Source organism: Bos taurus, chromosome 1 (assembly GCF_002263795.3).
Source record: "Bos taurus isolate L1 Dominette 01449 registration number 42190680 breed Hereford chromosome 1, ARS-UCD2.0, whole genome shotgun sequence".
Classification (NCBI taxonomy): domain Eukaryota; kingdom Metazoa; phylum Chordata; class Mammalia; order Artiodactyla; family Bovidae; genus Bos; species Bos taurus.
In genome coordinates this window covers 92,678,923-92,705,369 of record NC_037328.1, presented here as the reverse complement: position 1 = coordinate 92,705,369, position 26,447 = coordinate 92,678,923, and the positions used below count along the sequence as shown (strand labels likewise).

At 37.4% G+C, this 26,447-nt stretch overlaps 1 protein-coding gene across 5 annotated transcripts in view; it reads left to right on the top strand.

Annotated features, from left to right (window-relative positions):
* The window catches only part of NAALADL2 (N-acetylated alpha-linked acidic dipeptidase like 2), a 1,562,846-nt gene that overhangs the window by 285,996 nt on the left and 1,250,403 nt on the right, over positions 1 to 26,447 (top strand). The window contains exon 3 of one of the 5 annotated variants that reach the window (XM_059888525.1): positions 2,937 to 3,029. The exons of the other annotated variants lie outside the window; for them this stretch is intronic. The gene's annotated coding sequence lies outside the window, so the exon portion shown is untranslated. The remainder of the gene's footprint in view (positions 1 to 2,936; positions 3,030 to 26,447) is intronic. 5 annotated transcript variants of the gene reach the window in all.

The window sequence follows — 26,447 nt, the reverse complement described above, 5'->3', positions numbered from 1 at the left end:
AAAGAAAACTAAGTGCTGAAGAATTAATGCTTTTGAACTGTGGTGTTGGAGAAGACTTTTGAGAGTCCCTTGGACTCAAAGAGATCCAACCAGTCCATCCTAAAGGCAATCAGTCCTGAATATTCACTGGAAGAACTGATGTTGAAGCTGAAATTCCAAAACTTTGGCCACCTGATGCTAAGAGCTGACTCATTGGAAAAGACCCTGATGCTGGGAAAGATTGAAGGTTGGATAATAAGGGGATGACAGAGGATGAGATGGTTGGATGGCATCACTGACTCGATGGACATTAGTTTGACCAAGCTCCAGGAGTTGGTGATGAACAGCTCCTGGAGTGCTGTGGTCCATGGGGTCACAAAGACTCACACACGACTGAGCGACTGAACTGAACTGAATGTCACTATGCATGTCATTTTTTTCAAGGAGTATATCAGTTACAGTGTTTTTTTGTTTATAAACACAGAAATGGTGATTCAACCTGTATAAATATCAAAGTGAATATATTGGCTTTTGTGGTTTATGGAATTCTATGAAGATATCCTAAGATTTCCAGTCCCTAGTAGATATTCTCACCCAGTTATTCAGTGAAACATGAATTTAGATACCACTGTGAAAAGACTTTATGAATTAACTAACATATCAAGTCAGTTGATCTTATGATAGGGAGATTATCTGGATAATTCTGAACTAGTCATATAAGACCTTGAAAAGTAGAAATTATTTCTGGCTGGTTGAGGAAATAAGATCGAAGACACAGGACAGACTTGAAGCATCATTGCCTGCTTGGAAAAAGAGGGGTCATGTGGCAGCCTCTTAAGACCTGAGAAAACTTCACGGGTGACAGTCAGCAAGGAAACTAGAGACCTTAATTCTACAACTACAGGAATGTGAGTCCTACCAGCAACAAGAATGGAGCTGTTGTTAATGAGATGATTTTTTCATAGAATTTTTAAGGAATGATTCAGTCTGGCCAGAATATTGATTTCAGCCTTACTATATCCAGAACATTATGTCCATGCTAAACTTCTGAAATACAAAACTGTGAGATAACAAATGGGTGTTGTCTTAAGCTTCTATTTGTGATCTATAAGAGCTCTGGCTCCATTCTTATGAAGTTCTCAGTCTCTCTTCCCATATTTTCCACCTAGAGGAAAATTGACTACAACAGCTCCAATTTCATATCCATAAACAGCTCCAATTTCATATTTATAAACTGCAGGAGCAGTTTATAAATGTCTTTCCAGAAGCAAAGACATAATCTCTTGAAATACTTTGCTGCTGCTGCTAAGTCGCTTCAGTCGTGTCCAACTCTGTGTGACCCCATAGACGGCAGCCCACCAGGCTCCTCTGTCCCTGGGATTCTCCAGGCAAGAATACTGGAGTGGGTTGCCATTTCCTTCTCCACTTGAAATACTTTAGCATAGAGCATTCCCCAAACCACCTTGATAATTCAGGTTGGTCCAGTCAATGGGAAACCTGACTCTGGATTGGTGAGGGCAAATTGGAAGTCAAATTTCAAAATGGCCACTTGAGTGAGTTTATATCAAATTACATACACAATTTCTCATTTTTCTACCTCATCTATACAAGTATATTTAGTTCTTATAAGAGGAGTGTGGATTTTTTCACTAACTCCATAACAGTAGAATTGTGCTTTCCAGTTATACTTTCTCATATATTGTAGTTAATTGTGAAGTACCTCATTTTTCTACTTCCAAGAAACTACACGTTTATTTCTAATACTTGGCTCTGGCCTTTCTTGTTTATTTTACCCACAAAGTATAAACTTCCAAAGTATAGTTATTTCTAAGTTTAGACTGTAATCAATTCCCTTTTCAGTGACAAACCTTTATTCCCCCCAGATTATAAAATATTTAGCTTATTAGATTTTCTCTGCAGACTATATATTTGTTTCTTCATTGGTAAATCAGAAGGCTTGGCTCCTCAGTGCAATATTCTGCATGAAGTTGCTATAGCACCCTCTTCTTTCACAGGATGTAGAAAGTTTTAGGACAAAACATGAAAATTTTGTATCTATCTGATTGACTTTTTCTTACCCTTGTCCCCAGATATCAATTCATTATTACCTAGCTTGTATGAGGTATTGATTCCCAATATAACCTTAAAACTACTTTGAGAATATGAATTGGTCAGAATGGTCTCCTGCCAAATCATTTAATAATTTCTAATAGGATAAAGAAGGGTATATCTTGTCTGTCTTCTTAATATTTTATAATGATATAATGATACTTTCAAATGAGTTCTACTCATATGTTCCCTATTAATAATTTCATTGCTATCTTCAACCCAGCAGCATTCTATATAAAAGAGAAAGACAAGCATTTGCCTTTACAGTGTTGATGACTTTTAAGGTCAAAAGCAGAAAATTACTCTTATTAGTCAATTGACTCTGCTCTCTGATTACTGTCCAGGAAGAATGATTTAAGGTAAACCAAATCAGTTTTGGAAATTTTTATTCAGTGTTTCACTGAAATAAAACTATGAAGTATGTGTTTAAGTCAATTCTTCTAAATACTGAAGCATGTGCATTTTGCAACCAGTTTAAAAGATTTCTGAGAAGTTATGTTGCCCAAAATTCCGAGTGCAATATTGACACTATTTTATATATTTACTAATTATATATGCTTCAAATGTTTTCCAGGCAGATTAAAATTACTAGTACTACTTCTCCATTTATGGAACAAACCCAGGATTCTTTCTTTATGAACATGTTAGTGATGTTCTCCCATGTTTTCATAACTTAGCCTTGTGCTGAATTTGAGAAGCTTGATATTTAAGTATGGGTTGCTGTTGTTTAGATGCTAAAACACATCCAACTCTTTTTGTGACTCCATGGACTGTAGCATGCCAGGTTCTTCTGTCCATGGGATTTCTCCGGCAAGAATACTGGAGTGGGTTGCCATTTTCTTTTCCAGGAGATCTTTCCAAGCAAGGAATTGAACCAACATCTCCAGCATTGGCAGGTGGATTCCTTACCACTGAGCCAGTAGGAAAGCCTTTAAGTATGGGTAAGAGTCTCAAATTTCTTTAGTAAATGGGTTTCCTACTCCTAGTCTGGCTGTCAGTGGAACATATTAAATCTATCATTTACACCAATAATGAGGAAGAGAATAATTCCAAGAAGCTGTGTATAATTCAGGTTAAGCTATATGGTTGCAGAAAAAATTCTTACATTGTATTGTTTTAGCTCCTCCTCATTTCTTTTCTAATGACTGTGTTAATAGGTATTATAAGAAAGAGACTAATGAAACTTGTTACTGTATTTACTTAGGGTTTGGGGTTGAGGAGAGAGAGTAGAATGTTATAGATAAGTCTTACCCCATTCCAGTATCCACAGAAGGTATTTTTCCTCTGTTTCAGTTCCAGGAATACCTGAGATTTTCCTAAATAATTGGTTTGTTTTAATTATTGTTTTCCAAGAGTGTGAATGGCATAATTTATTATGTTTCATTTTTCCTTTGATTTCTAAAATACTAAGTCCAATTTTTGTTTTCCTCTCACTGACATGTATCTTACTCCAAATATTTTGCTTACCAGTCTTCATTCCAGCACTTGACTTTTTCTATCTTTATTCTTCTTTTGACCTCATTTTCTTTATTCTTTTTTTCTTTATTCTTCTATTTGACCATTATATAGAATATCCTTAATGAATAATAGTCTTTTTCTATTTTAAAAAGTCAGCCTCTCTGATTGTAAGCGCTGCTCTAGGAAGGTGACCTATAGACAGGTGAGCTAGATAGGAATGCCTATTTATCATAGTTAGCCAGATCAAACCTACTGGTGAATGAGCATATATCTAAGGCAGATTACCATCACAGCTATTGTTCATTGAATTTTTTGATTTGATTACATTTTTCCCCCAAAGCGGAGTAGTCTCACATACTTTAAGTAAAGAATATTTTAAACAGAGTTCCAAATACAATGACATAGCAAGACTGATGTTGCTATGTTAATACAGTCTGTATCAGTAAAAGAGATTCATATCTGTGTTATATTTCGAGAAAATAGTATATTAACATATAGAAATTAAACCATAATAGAGGTGCAAATATTTTTCATTGCATCTTAATAATATGTACTATGTTAATATAGTATTCTTCACCCTGATTAAGAAAAAAGATACTAGGCCAATGTTCATCTAATAAGAAAAATAAACTCCTTTCCCTGGCCCACATAATCAAAATCTTTAAGAATGTGGCCTTGAGACAGACGTATATCTTATGTTGTTTATTTTATATATAATTTATTTTATTTTGTGCATGTGTATATATATATATCAGTCAGTCAGTTCAGTCACTCAGTTGTGTCTGACTCTTTGTGACCCTATGAATCGCAGCATTCCAGGCCTCCCTGTCCATCGCCAACTCCCAGAGTTCACTCAAACTCACATCCATCAAGTCGGTGATGCCATCCAGCCATCTCATCCTCTGTCGTCCCCTTCTCCTCCTGCCCTCAATCCCTCCCAGCATCAGAGTCTTTTCCAATGAGACAACTCTTCTCATGAGGTGGCCAAAGGACTAGAGTTCCAGCTTTAGCATCATTCCTTCCAAAGAACACCCAGGACTGATCTCCTTTAGAATGGACTGGTTGGATCTCCTTGCAGTCCAAGGGACTCTCAAGAGTCTTCTCCAACACCACAGTTCAAAAGCATCAATTCTTCGGCGCTCAGCCTTCTTCACAGTCCAACTCTCACATCCATACATGACCACTGGAAAAACCATAGCCTTGACTAGACAGACCTTTGTTGGCAAAGTAATGTATCTGCTTTTGAATATGCTATCTAGGTTGGTCACAGCTTTTCTTCTAAGGAGTAAGCGTCTTTTTTTTTTTTTAATTTAAATTTATTTATTTTAATAGAGGCTAATTACTTTACAATATTGTATTGGTTTTGCCATACATCAACATGAATCCGCCACGGGTGTACACGTGTTCCTAATCCTGAACCCCCCTACCACCTCCCTCCCCATACCATCCCTCTGGGTCAGCCCAGTGCACCAGCCCCAAGCTTCCTGTATCCTGCATCGAACCTGGACTGGCGATTCGTTTCTTATATGATATTATACATGTTTCAACGCTATTCTCCCAAATCATCCCCCCGCCCCGCTCCCACAGAGTCCAAAAGACTGTTCTATACATCTGTGTCTCTTTTGCTGTCTTGCATGCAGGGTTATTGTTACCATCTTTCTAAATGCCATATGTATGCGTTAGTATACTGTATTGGTGTTTTTCTTTCTGGCTTACTTCACTCTGTATAATCAGCTCCAGTTTCATCCACCTCATGAGAACTGATTCAGATGTATTCTTTTAAATGTCTGAGTAATACTCCATTGTGTATAGGTACCACAGCTTTCTTATCCATTCATCAGCTGATGGACATCTAGGTTGCTTCCATTGTCCTGGCTATTATAAACAGTGCTGCAGTGAACATTGGGGTACACATGTCTCTTTCAATTCTGGTTTCCTCAGTGTGTATGCCCAGCAGTGGGATTGTTGGGTTGTATGGCAGTTCTATTTCCAGTCTTTTAAGGAATCTCCACACTGTTCTCCATAGTGGCTGTACTAGTTTGCATTCCCACCGAGAGTGTAAGAGCGTTTCCTTTTCTCCACATCCTCTCCTGCATTTATTGCTTGTAGAGTTTTGGATCGCAGCCATTCTGACTGTCGTGAAATGGTACCTCATTGTGGTTTTGATTTGCATTTCTCTGATAACGCTGGATTGGAAGAAACACAAGCTGGAATCAAGATTGCCGGGAGAAATATCAATAACCTCAGATATGCAGATGACACCACCCTTATGGCAGAAAGTGAAGAGGAACTCAAAAGCCTCTTGATGAAAGTGAAAGTGGAGAGTGAAAAAGTTGGTTTAAAGCTCAACATTCAGAAAACAAAGATCATGGCATCCGGTCCCATCACTTCATGGGAAATAGATGGGGAAACAGTGGAAACAGTGTCAAACTTTATTTTTTTAGGATCCAAAATCACTGCAGATGGTGACTGCAGCCATGGAATTAAAAGATGCTTACTCCTTGGAAGGAAAGTTATGACCAAACTAGATAGCATATTGAAAAGCAGAGACATTACTTTGCCAACAAAGGTCTGTCTAGTCAAGGCTATGGTTTTTCCTGTGGTCATGTATGGATGTGAAAGTTGGACTGTGAAGAAGGCTGAGTGCTGAAGAAATGATGCTTTTGAACTGTGGTGTTGGAGAAGACTCCTGTGAGTCCCTTGGACTGCAGGGAGATCCAACCAGTCCATTCTGAAGGAGATCAGCCCTGGGATTTCTTTGGAAGGAATGATGCTAAAGCTGAAACTCCAGTACTTTGGCCACCTCATGTGAAGAGTTGACTCACTGGAAAAGACTCTGATGCTGAGAGGGATTGGGGGCAGGAGGAGAAGGGGACGACGGAGGATGAGATGGCTGGATGGAATCACTGACTCAGTGGATGTGAGTCTGGGTGAACTCCGGGAGTTGGTGATGGACAGGGAGGCCTGGCGTGCTGCGATTCATGGGGTCGCAAAGAGTCAGACATGACTGAGCGACTGAACTGAACTGAACTGAACTGATAATGAGTGATCTTGAGCATCTTTTCACATGTTTGTTAGCCATCTGTATGACTTCTTTGGAGAAATATCTATGTAGTTCTTTGGCCCATTTTTTGATTGGGTTGTTTATTTTTCTGGAATTGAGCTGCAGGAGTTTCTTGTATATTTTTGAGATTAGTTGTTTGTCAGTTGCTTCATTTGGTATTATTTTCTCCCATTCTGAAGGCTGTCTTTTCACCTTGCTTATAGTTTCTTTTAATTTCATGGCTGTAATCACCATCTGCAGTGATTTTGGAGCCCCCAAAAATAAAGTCTGACACTGTTTCCCCATCTATTTCCAATGAAGTAATGGGACCAGATGACATGATCTTAGTATTCTGAATGTTGAGCTTCAGTTCAGTTCAGTCGCTCAGTCATGTCCGACTCTTTGTGACCCCATGAATTGCAGCACGCCAGGCCTCTCTGTCCATCACCAACTCCCGGAGTTCACTCAGACTCAAGTCCATTGAGTCAGTGATGCCATCCAGCCATCTCATCCTGTCGTCCCCTTCTCCTCCTGCCCCCAATCCCTCCCCGCATCAGAGTCTTTTCCAATGAGTCAACTCTTCACATGAGGTGGCCAAAGTACTGGAGTTTCAGCTTTAGCATCATTCCTTCCAAAGAACACCCAGGGCTGATCTCCTTCAGAATGGACTGGTTGGATCTCCTTGCAGTCCAAGGGACTCTCAGGAGTCTTCTCCAACACCACAGTTCAAAAGCATCAATTCTTCGGCGCTCAGCCTTCTTCACAGTCCTACTCTCACATCCATACATGACCACAGGGAAAACCACAGCCTTGACTAGAGGGACCTTTGTTGAGCTTAGTTGACCTAAAAGTGCATTCCGGTTTTTCCATTAAATGTTATGGAATCCACATCTCCAGGAATTATTCTAATGTCCAGCTAGATTTAAGAATCATTCTTGTAATAATGTATTATTGAAGAACAGAATTAAATTTTTATTGAAAGCCTAGCCCCAGAGGACATATCCATCTCTGAACTGTTGAAGAAGAAATGCTAGTAGCTTATATATATTTGTGACATATTAATATTCTCTAAAACACAAGTAAAGACAATGAGTGCCAGATTTTAGAAATGTTTTTTTCAAAGACCCTATTTCGTGTAAAAACAGAGAAGTCCATGGTACATTTGGTTTTGTAATATGGGAGTTGAAAATGACTTTTCTTTCTCAGTGATCTGAAAACCTTGACTGTTTAAATAGAGATCATCCTTAGAAGTGAAATTTTACTTCCTGAATACTAATCTGAAGAGTTTAATGGTAGAAGAGAGAGGAAAGAGAACAGGCCTTAGAGCAGCATCTTCCCCCATCTTGCTGGTGACTCAATTTTTTTTTAATTGTGCCAATTCCCAGAGAGACTCATTATAAAGCTAAGATTGAAGGAAGTAATTAATTCAAGAAAGTTGATATTGGTTTTGATGCACCAGAGACTTTTGTTTCATCTGCTGCAGTGTGAAAATAATGCTGTGGACTGTGAGCTAGAAGCAGGGAGAAATGACATGCTAGTCTTTTTGTACATATCTAACAATATATACATTTTAAAAATGCTGTTCATTTGTAAGAAAACCTATCTTTACTAGAAGGCTGGAAAATGATCAACCATTTAATCTTTCTGTTTAGTAGGACAAATGAGTCCTTTTCAAAGATTCATGATAAAAGGTGATTGAGTATTATTTTTTCTATAATTCTGAAATATATTCTCAATATAGTAATTACATTTTCAGGATCTATATTTCATGTAATTAATAACTGTTCCCTCCAACTGGTTCCAAATTCTCATGACTTCCTTATGGAATAATAAATGTGTAATAAGAAATTATGCTTTAAAGCATTTATTTAGATATTTAAGAGTATTTTTTTCCTCCAGCATTCATTGACATGCATACAATTAAATTTAAAAAATACTCCTTTATAAGAAATCTCCTTTTTAGCTATGTCATTGAAAAATGTTCAACGAATCATTCTTTTGTGAAGGGTTATCAGTCCCATCACCTCTCTTGATTTAAGATCACCTACTATATAAATGTTTATCATTTTTTAATGTTAGTAATTTATATTATAAACATTGATTCAAGATCATCCTGCCATTAGTTTCTTAGAGGTTACTTTCTAACTGAAATAAGATGTTAAGGCCCTATTTTTTCAATTAAAAATAAAATCACAGAAAATTAGATCCAAAGAATCCATACACTTATTATTTTATTGATATCAGTTCAGTTCAGTCACTCAGTCGTGTCTGACTCTTTGCGACCCCATGGACCACAGCACACCGGGCTTCCCTGTCCATCACTAACTCCTGGAGTTTTTCCAAACTCATGTCCATTGAGTCGGTGATACCATCCAACCATCTCATTCTCTATTGTCCCCTTCTCCTCCTGCCCTCAATCTTTCCCAGCATCAGGGTCTTTTCAAATGAGTCAGCTTTTTACATCAGGCCGACAAAGTATTAGAGTTTCAGCTCCAACATCAGTCCTTCCAATGCACACTCAGGACTGAACTCCTTTAGGATGGACTGGTTGGATCTCCTTGCAGTCCAAGGGACTCTCAAGAGTCTTCTCCAACACCACAGTTCCAAAGCATCAATTCTTCAGCACTCAGCCTTCTTCACAGTCGAACTCTCACATCCATACATGACCACTGGAAAAACCATAGCCTTGACTAGACAGACCTTTGTTGGCAAAGTAATGTCTCTGCTTTTCAATATACTATCTAAGTTGGTCATAACTTTCCTTCCAAGGAGTAAGCATCTTTTAATTTCATGGCTGCAGTCACCATCTGCAGTGATTTTGGAGCCCCAAAAAATAGTCTGACATTGTTTCCACCATTTCACAATCTATTTTCCATGAAGTAATGGGACCATGAGCTTAGTTTTCTGAATGTGGAGCTTTAAGCCAACTTTTTCACTCTCCTCTTTCACTTTCATCTAGAGGCTGTTTAGTTCATCTTCATTTTCTGCCATAAGGGTGGTGTCATCTGCATATCTGAGGTTATTGATATTTCTCCCTGCTAAGTAAGCAGTGTGACAATATATAGCCTGGATGTACTCCTTTCCCAAGTTGCAACCAGTCTGTTGTTTCATGTCCAGTCCTAACTGTTGCTTCCTGACCTGCATACAGATTTCTCAGGAGGCAGATCAGGTGGTCTGGTATTCCCAGGTTTATTGACATAATACCTGAGAATCAGAGAGATGAAATGATGCTAATATAGTACTTAAAAGCAGAACTAGGATAAGAAATCATTTTCTGAAAAACAGAGGTAAGGGTCTTGACTTTACTGAATGTTCAGTTTTTGCCCTGAGAGACTGAAACTATATTCCCTAGTTAACAAGAAAAAGAAACTGAAATCTGGGAGGTTAATAAACCTAACTTAGGTTCCCAAGATGGTGAATTTCAGAATTCAGATCATATGCCCTGTCTAAACCCAGGATGTCTCCTTCTAAAGCCCATGGAAAAGCCGTTGTCTTTCAGTCACATGACTTTGAAGCCCAAATAAAACAGAAGAAACTAAGTGATATTCATTTAGGCTGTAGTATTTAAATAAGTCAGCACATTATAGTAGTAAGATCCAGTAAGAGCAAAGCAGGCTGAAATGATAGGAATGAAAAGAATTGAATATTTTCTTCCTTCCTTCCTCCTTCCCTCCCTCCCTCGTCTTTCCTTTCTTTTTCTTCCTTTCATTTTCAAAAAAATCCCTTCTTCTAGATGTTTTTGAAGCCATTATAAGAATAAAAAAATAAACGTGTAAGCCTAAGTGGTCTCTGATGTTATAACTGTACAGAGTGACTCACACACAAGATGATGACTTGTTTCATAAAGAAAGGTAGTCTGTTTTCAGCATACTCTATTTAATGTAACAGAATGAAATTCATTTAAAAAACAGCTCTATAAAAGTGTTAAAACATATATTTAAAAACACATTAGTTTAGAAATGAACACTTCTGCTATTTCACATACCAGTGACACTAAATAATATTAATAGACTATGCTATGCCTATTAGGGTATCAAGGCTATCCAGGGTATCAAGGCTTCCCTTGTGGCTCAGCTGGTAAAGAAACTGCCTGCAATGCAGGAGACCTGGGTTTGATCCCTGGGTTGGGACAACTCTCTGGAGAAGGGAAAGGCTACCCACTCCAGTATTCTGGCATGGAGAATTTCATGGACTGTATAGTCCATGGGGTTGCAAAGAGTTGAACGCAATGAGTGACTTTCATGGTATGCATTTGTTTTCTCTTGAAAAATCCTCTGTCACTTTATACTTTTTAATATTGGAAATATAAAGGTCAAAATGCTTATATTCTGTTTCCAAATGGTTCTGTGTAGTTTTTCTTTTTCTTTAAGTTACTAATTAACATTATGATTTTAAAAATTGTTGATTTTCTTGATTTCATAAAATGTATATAACTTCAATGCCTGTTGCTCCATATTCATGAGCCCTTATGTTTCCTATATTTTATAAATGATAGACTTAGCAACCCAGGGGGTAAAGAGATAAACCAAAACCTTTTCCACAAGATATAGTCTTCCTCCTAATTAGCTTGAAGCTGTTATCGTTGAATATCCTGACTCTTCCTTAAAGCTTTTGACTATTTTTCACTTTTAACTTTAACCCTAAATATAGTTGAGAGATAAAATGAGAGGGGAACAACAATATCCTCCTGATTTTGTGATGTTTGAAGCAATATTACATTTAGTCAATGAAGTGGTGTGCTAATATACTTTGTCAGAAAAGCTGCCTGAATTTGACAGTAATGTTATTAAAAATATCCAGAAATAATTTGCTTTATGAAAGACAAAGCACTTTTCATTTTAGTTTAAATAAAACATTCCAGAGGATCCATTTTGATGTAAAATTTTATTAAAGTAACTTTTAAAATGTAATTTTGTGTTTTTTAAAGAAATTAAATTCTCTATTATTTTTTTTGGAAAGCAGATTTTAATACATCTATGAATTTTAAAGGAAGACACTGACATGGCAGTTAAAAAAGCATTTCTTCATAGCAAAAGTTAGAACTAATTTATTTTGCATGATGAGAAGTAATCCAAGATAAATGAATCAAATACATTATATATGATATTGCTACATATATAGATAAAAGTAGGTATGTGTACATATACACATTAGATATACAGATATGGACATAAATAAGGATAAGAATATAGACAGATTAGAAAGTATTTTTGTTTTAATGTAGAGTATTATTAATTTAAACTTATGTAGCACCATATATTTTAAAGCTTAAGATGAAATAAAACATTTTGCCATTAGAGTGATAGAACTAAGATTTTGGAACTCAACCATGAGATGTTTGCTTATCAGCAATGTCATAAATGAAAAAAATCATCATCATTACAAAAGTGGGCATTGGGAATATAGACAGGACAGCTGTTGTTCTTTAATTGTGACTAGATTAATAAAATTCAGTTTTTACAACCCATTAAAGCTTATCACTGGGGAATACATTTTAGTACCACTTTGGGTGTCTTTTGGTTAATAAATTCTTGCCTTTTGAGTGTAAGCATTTGGCTTCAAATCCCAGATACAAGTTTATTAAAAATTGTAATAGTTCGTAGAGACTATAAAATGAAATGAAGTGCACAAAATGTGTGTTTCCGGTGCTTGACTTTAAAATGATTTTTTACATGACTAATTTCAATATTTTCAACTGAAGCAGACTGTTGTTGAATTTAAATGATTATTAAATATTTAACCAGAATGAAAAAGAGCAAGAGCAAAGGGGAGATGGAGAGAGAGAGAGAGGAAGGAAAGGAAGAAGGAGGGAGGGAGAGAGGGAGGGGTGGATGGAGGGAGATGTGAGGGGGGGAATCAAATTTTCTGTTAATTTCTCGATAGTTTTTCTGATAATAAAATAAGAAATGTGCCCTAAATTAACACACTATGCTAATATTTATGAATCCAATACTATTTATGTGAAACAGTCTGTAATTTCAGATCCAAATTGTGGTAAAGCATAGTTAGTATAGTTAATAAGAACTCTGTGAAATATTCTGTCAAAGTGTTTTTAAGAGGTGATAAAGATACAGATTTTTTTAAAGCCAAAGCTTTTGGAATATGGCATTATTCTACTAAATATTTTCCTTCATTAAATAAATAGAATGAGAAAAAATACTTAAAATTGCTATTAATGAATGAGCCTCCTTCTGAAAGTTCAATTTTTAATGCCAGTGAAACGAAAAATGTGAGGCAGTGACGCAAGAGCAAGGTGCAGTGTTGGAGCAGGGCAAAGACCCCAAATTCTATAATTGCATGGAAACTGGCCTAAAAGGAAGATAGGAATCCTTGTTAGCATTTCTTTCTCCTTAATAAAATAATCTTTGTGTCTGGATAAAATAAGGTTGATGGTGTGGAGATGAGGTAAAAGCCATAGAATTTCCACTGAAACAACTACAGAGCCTACTGTAGTTCCCTGGGACTTCCTTGGTGGTGCAGTGGCAAAGAATCAACCTGCTAATGCAGGAGACGCAAGAGATGCAAGTTCGATCCCTGGGTCGGGAATATCCCCTAGAATAGGAAATGGCAACTCACTCTAATATTCTGGCCTGGAAAGTTCTGTGAACAGAGGAGCTTGGTGGGCTATGGTCCATGGGGTTGCAAAGAATCAGACATGACTGAGCAAAATTGAGCACAGGCACATAGTTCCATGTATGCTGACAGAGTACACACGATTCCTGCAGATACTCAAAGGAGAAGCAGGGGTCAAAATATTTGTTGTGCTGGTTCTCAGAATATCACAAGATCATGTAGAATGCCAGCTGAAGCCAACCTGAGCAGTGAGGGCAAAGCCAAGGAAGAAACATGAGCTTGGGAGGCCCATTGCTTTTATAGCAATTGGTAAGCAAAACTGACCACAGAGAAACCAGATGCATCTCATCTGCCCTCACTTCTCAGAATTCCAGTTTCATAACCAGTCCTGAAAGGTGACCTGAGTAAAAGAGTAGCCAAGGTCATGGGCTCAGCAAGACAATAAGAGCCCAGGAGGCCTATGGTGACAGTTTCCCTATTCTTTTCTCTTTCATTATCCTGTTCAGTCGCTTAATCATGTCTGACTCTTTGTGGCCCCATGGACTGCAGCTTGCCAGGCTTCCCTGTCCTTCACCGCCTCCTGGAGCTTGCTCAAATTCATATTCATTGAGTTGTTGATGCCATCCAATCATCTCATCCTCTGTTCCCTTCTCGTCCTGCCTTCATTCTTTCCCCGCATCAGGGTCTTTTCCAATGAGCTGGCTCTTTGTATCAGCTAGCCAACATATTGGAGCTTCAGCTTCAGCATCAGTCCTTCCAATGAATAGTCAGAGTTGTTTACCTTTAGGATTTACTGGTTTGATCTCCTTTCAGTCCAGGGGACTCTTAAGTGTCTTCTCCAACACAGCAGTTCAAAAGCATCAGTTATTTGGTGCTCAACCTTCTTTTTTTTGTTATACAGGGTTCCCCCCAATTTTCCACCTATAATAAATCTGTTCCAAACCTCATTCCCTTCACATCATCCAGAAAGGCAAAAATTCTAATACCATATTGTCCCAGGAAAGCTATGGTCCCTAACTCACATTTGTGCTCTCTGTTTGGGGTCATGATGATATGTCTTGGTTTGAAGAATCCTTATCATTTCCCGTTGAGTCCAATATATTACTAATACCCATTACATCATTTCATTCCTGTTCTTTGCAAGTAATTCTCAATTTTAAAAAATTTTCTTAGATTTAAACCCTCCTAGTTTTTGCTTAAAGTGTGATTAACAAGATAAAGTGGAACTACAAATTTCTATTTATCGACAAAGGTCTTTTCTAACAGTTTATCTACATTCTAACAAATGTTATTAACAGAATCAGTTGGCATATGTAAATATAATGCAATAAACTTACTTAAAATGGTTACTTTGGGCTTTAATTTTTTTTAAAAAAGCATGTAATTAACTTGCTTTTAAAAAGTTGAAGAGCAGTAAATACTAATTCAGTAAATCAAGTGGAAGGGTCCTTGGCCTGGGGACATTAGTGACACTGTGCAAAGTTGACTGGTTTAGCTGGCTAATAGATAGCTTCTTTTAACCTCATTACTTTATATATGTGTCTTCTGTGAAAAAGTCATGCCTTGTTGAAAATTCTTCCTAAATAAGGACGTTTTTTCTTTAATTAACATATATACACATTTAATACTTTTTTCATGGGAAAGAAGATGGAAAATCAATTCCATATTATGGCCAGAGAGACAGTCAGCTGGAGAAAGGAGATGAGAGAGAGGAAGAAGGAGAGACTGACTGACTCACTGTCTTCTAATTTTTTCTTGAAGACTGAGGGAAGTAGAATCAGTGTATTTGATGTTTTGTTTCCTAATAATTGGGCGACTTTGGTTAAAGGAATTTACATTTGTGAGATACCTTCCTAATCTATAAACTTGGGATGATAATAAATACTATTATGGATTGGCATAAAGAATATTTGAAGATTAGTTGTGGTTTGTGTCAAGTTCCTAACACCTTACACCTGTTTGGTATTTAATAAATGGTCACTGTTATTGTCGATGCAACTGTATTATCCTTTGAAAATAAGGCCCTGAGCACAATAGAAGTTTCTGTGGCCCAATAAATCAGAAAATATTAAAGAGAAGAGAAACATTCTCTTCTGAGAATGATACATAACTTATACTACACTGGAAATTTTTAAGGATTGATGGTAAATGAACAGTTGAAAAAATACTTGTTTTTATCCGAGTCAGCCTAACATGCATTAAAGAGTTGGCAGCAATTGCTGAGCACACCCATTGCTTAAAGGTGCAATCCTTTGATGAGGTTTTAAGAAAATGATACATGTTTCTAAGTTTTTTGAGTTTTAGAAGAAATTCCCTTAAAATAATGAAAATACCATTTGAAGATGATGATTTCCCCATGACGATTTCTTTCCTCAGGCCCTTTTGCTTCTCTGAAACCGGCTCTGTGCCTTGTGATGCTAGGGCTGATGCTGAAGTAGTATGACATATTACATATTAAACTAAAATATGAAAGTCTTGCTCAAAGAAAAGAAATAAGATGCAAAGTTTTAATTAGAAGCTATTTTTAAAGGCTTTAAAAAATTCTTTCTTTTATTTTTCGGTTGCACTGGGTCTTTGCTGCTGCACATGGGCTTTTTCTAGTTGTGGCAGCTGGGGGCTACTCTTGGTTGTGGTGGATAGGTTTGTCACTGCGGTGGCTTCTGTTGTTGTGGAGCACGGGCTCTAGGAGCACAGGCTTCAGTAGTTGCAGCTCAAGGGCCCTAGGGCACAGGGCTTCAGTGTGCTCTAGTTGTGTCACACAGGCTTGGTGGTTGTGGCTCTTGGGCTCTAGAGCACAGGCTCAGAAATTGTGGTGCACGGGCTTAGTCAATCCGAGATTTGTGGAATCTTCCCAGACAAGGGATGGAATCTGTGTCCCCTGCATTGGCAGGCAGATTCTTATCTACTGCACCACTGGGGAAGTCTAATTAAAAGCTATTAATTAAGAATTAACCTTTTGGAAATTCACTTCTAGCTGCTGGGCTAGGTTGTATTTCTCACAGTGTGTTCATAGAGGAGTGTATTTCTAAAGATATGCTATATTCTACCTATAGCTTCAGATCAGATCAGATCAGTCGCTCAGTCGTGTCCGACTCTTTGTGACCCCATGAATCTCAGCATGCCAGGCCTCCCTGTCCATCACCAACTCCCAGAGTTCACCCAAACTCATGTCCATCGAGTCAGTGATGCCATCCAGCCATCTCATCCTCCGTCGTCCTCTTCTCCTCCTGCCCCCAATCCCTCCCAGCATCAGAGTCTTTTCCAATGAGTCAACTCTTCGCATGAGGTGGCCAAAGTACTGGAGTTTCAGCTTTAGCATCATTCCTTCCAAAGAAATCCCAGGGCTGATCTCCTTCAGAATGGACTGGTTGGATCTCCTTGCAGTCCAAGGGACTCTCAGGAGTCTTCTCCAACACCACAGTTCAAAAGCATCAATTCTTCGGCGCTTAGCCTTCTTCACAGTCCAGCTCTCACATCCATACATGACCACAGGAAAAACCATAGCCTTGACTAGATGGACCTTTGTTGGCAAAGTAATGTCTCTGTTTTTCAATATGCTATCTAGGTTGGTCATAACTTTCCTTCCAAGGAGTAAGCATCTTTTAATTTCATGGCTGCAGTCACCATCTGCAGTGATTTTGGAGCCCAGAAAAATAAAGTCTGACACTGTTTCCACTGTTTCCCCATCTATTTCCCATGAAGTGGTGGGACTGGATGCCATGATCTTCGTTTTCTGAATGTTGAGCTTTAAGCCAACTTTTTCACTTTCCACTTTCACTTTCATCAAGAGGCTTTTGAGTTCCTCTTTTATATTTTGAAATAGATCTTGAACGAACATGAATGTGAAGTCACTCAGTCGTGTCTGACTCTTTGTGACCCCATGGACTGTGGCCTATCAGGCTCCTCCGTCCATGGGATTTTCCAGGCAAGAGGGCTGGAGTGGATTGCCATTTCCTTCTCCAGGGGATCTTCCTGACCCAGGAATCAAACTTGGGTCTCCTGCATTGCAGGTAGATGCTTTACCATCTGAGCCACCAGGAAAGCCAATAGATCTTATGATAAGCAATTACATAATTCTGACATAATCTCTACAGTCTGTTTTAAGCCCTTTTGAATATGTCAGTAAACAAATATTGAAATATTCATATGGCAATTTTATGTTCATATTTAAATGTATTATGTTTTTTAGAGGACTGTTGCTATTTTGGGAATATGCAAATAAAAGATGAAAATGTTTGAATTCTGAACTATTAGAAATAGAGGAAAAACTCACATTTAATGCACATAATGTGAGCTTTCTAGGGATAAGGAGTATTTTTTAACAAATTGGATTTATTTAGTGCATGTATTGTAAACATTCCACAAATGCTTGTGATGATATTTCATTTGTTATCTTCATGGATCTAAGGTGCTAACTTCATTATAAGTAGTTTCCACAACATTTGTGATGTTTTTGATGGAATGGTAGACCTATTTTGCAGTAAATTTCCACTATGAAATTCATGGTAAAGCATATTCTATAAATGTTAGCATACATATTATATCATCTTCAGTGCTTCTTAAAATTTGTTCCCTTAAGAATCACTTGGGGTTGTTTGCTAAAAATGGGGATTTTGAAACTTTGTTTATAATGCAGATTCTTGGGCCCACCCATTCAGATTCTCATCCTGAAGGGTGCAGAATCTGACTTTTCACTAAGTCCAGAGTTGACTCATGGAGGTAGTTTTAGCATAGATTGAGAAGCACTGCTGTCCAATATTTGAAAAGAAAATCAGTTACTAGCTTAAAATATGTAATTTTTTTCCTAAGGAGCACATTGTGTCAGTTTTACCTGTTTACTCATGTCCTTTCTAAGTACTCTTCCAGTTTCATACTCTAAGTAGGAGATATCTTTTCTACTTTTTCTCATTTAACCACCAGTTTGTATGTATGTCTCAGGAGGAAGTTTTGGGCTTGACAAAATATAACCTAATTCATCAGACTTTAGCCTTTTAAGATTAGTCCCAAAAAACAATTAAAAACATAGTTTTCTGCTTTAAGTGTTTAACTCAGTTTTAATTTGAAACCTTCCCCTTTTATTTACTTCGTACCCCTTCACCTCCATTGACATTGAGACAGTCTTCAGTGGGGCACAATGAATATGCCTGCTTTGCATACTTATATTGGAAAATCTTAAGAGTAAAGATATAATTAACTTTCAAGGATTGTTCTGTAGCCAAGATTACATTTATAAACCAATTTGGAATTTCTCCTATGAGATACCTGTAAATTTAAGAGGTTAACAAGTGGAGATTTTCGGTTTCAAAATGAATGTAAATGGAAGTATAAATTTGTGGGTTTTGGTTATTGTTTAGTAGCCGTCAACCAGTTTTTAAGAGAATGATTCTTTGTAGAGGTGATTCTTGGGATGTGGTATGATGAGTAGAAGATATGTCAACATACATATTGCTGGGAACCTTTCAGAAATGTTCTGATTGAAACCGTGGTGATATTGGTTGATTAGCACAGAGCCTCAGGCATAAATATTCAGTGTAATGCCTCCATGAAGATGCTGGTTTCTGAAGAAGCATACCAGGAATGAGTTGTGTTTTCCTTTTTTTTTTTTTTAATTGTATTTTTGCTTCCCTGAAACAGGTGTGGTTGGATCTGTTTGAAAAGAACAGTGTTGAAGTTGTATTGCCTCATGGATTATTTACCCTTTATCCTTAAATATCTCCCTCTCTTGCCCTTTGTCTTCAGCCTATTTTCTCTGATCAACAGCAATCTGACCACTCCTTTCACTACCACATTGAAACTACTCCCACTGAATCACCAGTGACTTTTAATTGCTAAACCCAAAGGAAGATTTCCAAGTCTCAGTGAGTGCTGTACCAAGTCATATAGGAAAACTGTGGTAAAGGAAAAAGGCATGGCCCTAGATCTCCTTGTTAAAATATTCCCCAATGTTCTCAAATAAGTGGAAAAAGTTACTAATAGCTCTATCAAAAAAAAAAAAAAGAGCCTATATATAAGCTCCATCCTGCCCCATGTATTGGCAGACCATTGTCGGCCCCATATACCTACTGGGGGCCGGGTCGGGGGTGGGAAGCAAAGTCTTCCGAGGTCTAGGAACTGCGGACTGTGGGCATGTACAGTAACACAGGGTAATAGCGCCTACAACCACCCGTCTTTACTCAAAGTTGTGATTTGTTGAAAAAAAGTTGTGATATTTTGTTCACCATGGATTATTTTGCATTCGCTTTTACTTTTAAAGTGATTTATTTAAACATTATTTATCTTCATTACAGAATTTTTGATCTCCCTTAACTTTTTCTGCCCATGGTGAGTGCTTCCCTCACCTTTTCTTGTCCCAGCCCTGCCCATGGTATCGGGCCTCTTTGTGAACCTGATAGTATTATGCTCTCTTAAGTCTGTCCTCTCTGAGTTTCTGTGACATTGTTGTCTTGTGAGTGCTTTCCTTCATCATCAAATGTTAGTTCTCGGTATCTTTCTCGGGCTCTCTTCTAGCCCTTCAGTGTTTGGTGCTTTCAGTGGCTGATTCTCATTGTTCTAACTGTGCCTTTGTTTATGTTCTTTCTGGCTACACTCACTCGTTTCTGCCATTGCTTTTTCCCACACACATTTTTTTATGGCTAAACAGTTACAATAGGCTGCTAATTAAGTTCCTCTAATCTCCACACTTGCCCCTTTCTGGTCCACAATATAGGTAGATCAATTTTTTTTTTCTAAAGTGAATATATAATTCATGTATTTATTAACTGACTAGTTTTTACTTCTGTATTTTAGAAATTGTTTTAGATTCTAGGGAAAAATCAGTAAATGAAAGAAAGTCCATATTGTCCTGAAAATTATGTCTTAATTTTATTTGAATACTGTTGTGGTCTTTTCTAAATGTTGTATTCAATTTTAGCCTACATGTATGCTTGTAGAATGGATTTGGGTGGAAAGGTTTATTTCCTCCTTTTCTCATATTTTGATTATACAATATTTGACTATTGTTATTTTTCAGTTATGTATGAATTGCTAGAATCCTGGATTCTGCTTTCTAAAAGAAATACATTTTTATTTAGAATGTGGAAATCATTACCCACTGACTTGTTAGTACTTAGGATTTCCTTTCAGTCACAGAAATAAAGGATGATATAATAATGACTATTTTCCTTTACTCATTATTTCTGTGTTTTATACATATTGTTAATTATATTCTAAGTCTTGGAGAGTATGTGTTGCCATAGTCTTTAAACAACTGTAATTGAGTCTGGTGACCTGTTTTGTTTGACTCACACTATATGTGGCTTTCTTTAATTTTATTCAGTTGTTTTTAAATAAATAGACTTGTTTTCATTTTATTCAATTTTTAAAAAATGAATACACTTTATTTTCACAGCAGTTTTAGGCTCACAGCAAAAGTGAACAGAAAGCAGAGAGTTCACATGTATCCTTTCACCACAGGGACAATGTGCAGCCTTTCTGAACATCAACATTCCACCCCAGTGTGTTACAGTTGATAAACCAACATTGACACATCATTATCAACAGTTTGCATTAGGGTGAACACGTTTACGTTGTTCTACTGATTTAACAAAGGTATCATGTCCTGTGTCCACAATTATATATCTTACAAAATAGTTTCCTTGCTCAAAAATCCTCTAAGCTCCACCTGTTCATCTTTACTTCCCAGGGGAGCCTGGTGGGCTGCCATCTCCTCTGGGGTCACACAGAGTCGGACACGACTGAAGTGACTTAGCAGCAAACCCTTGATGATCACTGATCTTAATACTGTTTCTATCAGCAAAAACAAGACCAGGAGCTGACTGTGGCTCAGACCATGAACTCCTTATTGCCAAATTCAGACTTAAATTCAAGAAAGTAGGGAAAACCACCAGACCATTCAGGTATGACCTAAATCAAATCTCTTATGATTATACAGTGGAAGTGAGAAATAGATTTAAGGGACTAGATCTGATAGATAGAGTGCCTGATGAGCTATGGAATGAGGTTCGTGATACTGTACAGGAGACAGGGATCAAGACCATTCCCATGGAAAAGAAATGCAAAAAAGCAAAATGGCTGTCTGGGGAGGCCTTACAAATAGCTGTGACAAGAAGAGAAGTGAAAAGCAAAGGAGAAAAGGAAAGATATAAACGTCTGAATGCAGAGTTCCAAAGAACAGCAAGAAGAGATAAGAAAGCCTTCTTCAGCGATCAATGCAAAGAAATAGACCAAAACAACAGAATGGGAAAGACTAGGGATCTCTTCAAGAAAATTAGAGATACCAAGGGAACATTTCATGCAAAGATGGGCTCGATAAAGGACAGAAATGGTATGGACCTAACAGAAGCAGAAGATATTAAGAAGAGATGGCAAGAATACACAGAAGAACTGTACAAAAAAGATCTTCATGACCCAGATAATCATGATGGTGTGATCACTGACCTAGAGCCAGACATCCTGGAATGTGAAGTCAAGTGGGCCTTAGAAAGCATCACTATGGGAACACATGTATACCTGTGGTGGATTCATTTTGATGTTTGGCAAAACTAATACAATTATGTAAAGTTTAAAAATAAAATAAAATTTTAAAAAAAAAAAAAAAAAAAAAAAAAAAACAAATAAAAATATTGAATTACCTTGAAAAAAAAAAAAAAAAAAAGAAAGCATCACTATGAACAAAGCTAGTGGAGGTGATGGAATTCCAGTTGAGCTATTCCAAATCCTGAAAGATGATGTTGTGAAAGTGCTGCACTCAATATGCCAGCAAATTTGGAAAACTCAGCAGTGGCCACAGGACTAGAAAAGGTCCGTTTTCATTCCAGTCCCAAAGAAAGGCAATGCCAAAGAATGCTCAAACTCCCGCACAATTGCACTCATCTCACAAGCTAGTAAAGTAATGCTCAAAATTCTCCAAGCCAGGCTTCAGCAATATGTGAACCGTGAACTTCCTGATGTTCAAGCTGGTTTTAGAAAAGGCAGAGGAACCAGAGATCAAATTGCCAACATCTGCTGGATCATGCAAAAAGCAAGAGAGTTCCAGAAAAGCATCTATTTCTGCTTTATTGACAATGCCAACGCCTTTGACTGTGTGGATCACAATAAGCTGTGGACAATTCTGAAAGAGATGGGAATACCAGACCACCTGATCTGCCTTTTGAGAAATTTGTATGCAGGTCAGGAAGCAACAGTTAGAACTGGACATGGAACAACAGACTGGTTCCAAATAGGAAAAGGATTTCGTCAAGGCTGTATATTGTCACCCTGTTTATTTAACTTATATGCAGAGTACATCATGAGAAATGCTGGGCTGGAAGAAACACAAGCTGGAATCAAGATTGCCGGGAGAAATATCAATAACCTCAGATATGCAGATGACACCACCCTTATGGCAGAAGTGAAAAGGAACTCAAAAGCCTCTTGATGAAAGTGAAAGAGAAGAGTGAAAAAGTTGGCTTAAAGCTCAACATTCAGAAAATGAAGATCATGGCATCTGGTCCCACCACTTCATGGGAAATAGATGGGGAAACAGTGGAAACATTGTCAGACTTTATTGTTTTGGGCTCCAAAATCACTACAGACGGTGACTGCAGCCATGAAATTAAAAGATGCTTACTCCTTGGAAGGAAAGTTATGACCAACCTAGATAGCACATTGAAAAGCAGAGACATTACTTTGCCAACAAAGGTTCATCTAGTCAAGGCTATGGTTTTTCCTGTGGTCATGTATGGATGTGAGAGTTGGACTGTGAAGAAGGCTGAGCGCCGAAGAAATGATGCTTTTGAACTGTGGTGCTGGAGAAGACTCTTGTGAGTCCCTTGGACTGCAAGGAGATCCAACCAGTCCATTCTGAAGGAGGTCAGCCCTGGGATTTCTTTGGAAGGAATGATGCTGAAGCTGAAACTCCAGTACTTTGGCCACCTCATGCAAAGAGTTGACTCATTGGAAAAGACTCTGATGCTGGGAGGGATTGGGGGCAAGAGGAGAAGGGGATGACAGAGGATGAGATGGCTGGATGGCATCACTGACCCAATGGATGTGAGTCTGAGTGAACTCTGGGAGTTGGTGATGGACAGGGAGGCCTGGCATGCTGCGATTCATGGGGTCACAAAGAGTCGGACACGACTGAGCGACTGATCTGATCTGATCTGATGGTTTTGCATTTTGCAGAATGTCTTACACTTGAAATCATACAGTATGTAGCTTTCAGATTATCTTCTTTGACTTGGTGATATGCATAGTTTGTTATATATTGTTGTGGCTTTATACTTCATTTCTTTTCAGGGCTGAATGAAATTCCATTGACTGAATATACCATTATTTATTCATCTATTTATCTATTGAAGGACATCTTAATTGCTTCCAAGTTTTGACAGTTATGAATGAAACTGCTATGAATATCTGTGTGCATGTCTTTGTGTGGACATGTTTTTGACTCATTTAAGTAAATACCAAAGAGCACAATTGTTGGGTCATATGGTAAGTGTGTGTTTAGTTTTGTAAGAAACTGCCAAAATTCTTCCAAAGTGGCTGTACCATTTTGCATTCCACCTAGAAATTAATGAAAGGTCCCATTGCTCCATATCTTCATTAGTATTGTTGGTGTTTGGATTTAGCCATTCTAATAGATACGTGGTGGTATCTCATTGTTTTAATTTGCAATTCCCTAATGATGCATGATATTGTACATCTTTTCCTATGCTTATTTTCACCTGTATGTATATCTTCTATGGAAACTGACTGCTCAGATCTTTTATCCATTGTTTCATTGGGCCATTCATTTTCTTATTATTGAATTTTAAGGATTTTTTTGTACATTTTGATTAAAAGGTCTTTTGTGGCTGTCTTTCCATCCTCTTGACAGTGACATTCACAGGGTAGAAGATTTTTAATTTAATGAAGTCCAACTTATTATATCTTTTCTAATGGGTCATGCTGTTAGTGTTGTATCTAAAAAGTCACTGCCAAACCTAGGTTATCTAGATTTTCTTCTATGTTCTAGGAGTTTCATAGTTTTGCATTTTACATTCAGGTCTATGACTTGAGTTTTTTGAAGATTCTAATTTCTGTATCTCCATTTTTGGGCATCTAATTGTCCCAATACCATTTGCAAAAAGGCTATCATTTCTTAATTGATTGCCTGTGCTCCTTCATCAGAGATCAGTTGACTATACTTGTGTAAATCTATTTCTGGGCTCTTTATTTTGTTCCATTGATCTGTTTGTCTATTCTTTCACCAAACACAGTCTAGAATTGATGCTTTTGAATTGTGGTGTTGGAGAAGATTCTTGAGAGTCCCTTGGACTGCAGGAAATCCAACCAGTCCATCCTAAAGGAGATCGGTCCTGGGTGTTCATTGGAAGGACTGATGTTGAAGCTGAAACTCCAATACTTCGGCCACCAGATGCAAAGAGCTGACTCATTTGAAAAGACCCTGATGCTGGGAAAGATTCAGGGCAGGAGGAGAAGGGGACGACAGAAGATGAGATGGTTGGATGGCATCACCGTCCAAATGGACATGGGTTTGTGTGGACTCTGGGAGTTGGTGTTGGACAGGGAGGCCTGGTGTGCTGAGATTCATGGGGTTGCAAAGTTTGGACACAACTGAGCGACTGAATTGAACTGAACTGAATTTACTATAGTTTTATTATAAGTCTTGAATTCAGATAGCACCTGTCCTCAGACTTTGTTCTTCCTTAATATTATGTTGACTTTTCTCTATCTTTTATCTTTCAATATGAACTTTAGAATCAGTTTGTCAATATCCATACCAAAATTTGCTGGAATTTTGATTAGGATTACACAAAGTCTATAGATCAAGTTGAGAAGAACTGATATTTTGATAATATTAAATCTCCTATTGATAAACATGGAATATCTCTCTATTTAATTTTTTATTTTGTTCATCAGGGTATTATAGTTGTCATAGTATAGATCTTGTACATATCCATGTCTTTAATTTGGGGTATATAATATAAATAGTATTGTGTTAATTCCAAATTTCTCATGTTTATCACTGGTATTCATATATTTAGGAAAGCAATTGACTTTTCTATATTCACCTTGTACATGAACTTTTATATAATTGCTTATTAGTTCCAGGAGTTTTGGTTGACTTTTTTCAGATTTTATCCATAGCCAGTCATATAATCTGTGAACAGTTTTACTTATTTCTTCCCACTCTGCATACTTGTTTTACCCGTTATTTTCCTTCCCTTTCTCATTGCATTATCTAGTACCTCCAGTGTGATGTTGAAAAGGATAATGAGAGGGGACATCCTTGTTTTGTTCTTGATCATAGCTGGACAGCATCTAGTTTCTCATCATTAAATATGATGTTAGTTGTAGGATTTTTTAGATATTCTTTGTCAAATTGAATAGGTTCTTAAGAATCCACCTGCAATGTGGGAGACCTGGGTTCAATCCCTGGGTTGGGAAGATCCCCTGGAAAAGGGAAAGGCTACCCATTCCAGTATTCTGGCCTGGAGAATTCTATGGACTGTATAGTCCATAGTCCACAAAGAGTTGGACTCAACTGAGTGAATTTCACTTTCACTTTCATGTACTTTTAATTTGTTGAGAGGTTTATCATGAATGAATTTTGAATTTTATCCAATAATTTTTCTCATCTTTTGATGTGATCATGTAATTTTACTTCCTAGACTGTTGATGTGATGGAGTGCATAACTGGTTTTTAAATGTTGAACCAGCCTTGTATATCTGAAATAAATTCTACTTGATCATGTTGTATGATTATTTACTATACAATGCATTTTTAAAAATATGTTTGTAAAAAACATTTAAAAATTAAGACATTCCCCACATTTATTTTGGTCATATTTGAAGAAGACCTGATATGCCTGGACTTATCATCTGACATGGCAACAGTCCTTGTAACTATTTGTTTTATGTCCAGATACTTCATTAATTTATGTTACCTGGCTCAAATGGTCTTAAACATCCTCCTCCCTTGGAGATGGTTGGGGATGCTCCAAGTTACTTGATCTCTACGTTGCCTAAACCTTTGCGTATTGTTGAAACTTTTCATTCCTTTCCCCTTGGGACCCTATTTTCTTCTCATGTTATTTACACTATATATATATATATATATATATATATATATATATATATATATATATATATTTTACCTGCCTCCCTCATGGATCTCCCTTTTATAACTTTTTAAAAGTTGGCTCTTCTCTCTTTGGTCTTTTCTCTATATATACTCAAGAGCAGGTGATCATCCATACTCTGTTTTTCAGGTCCTTGAATCCCTGCTATCTCCTTCTTCCCA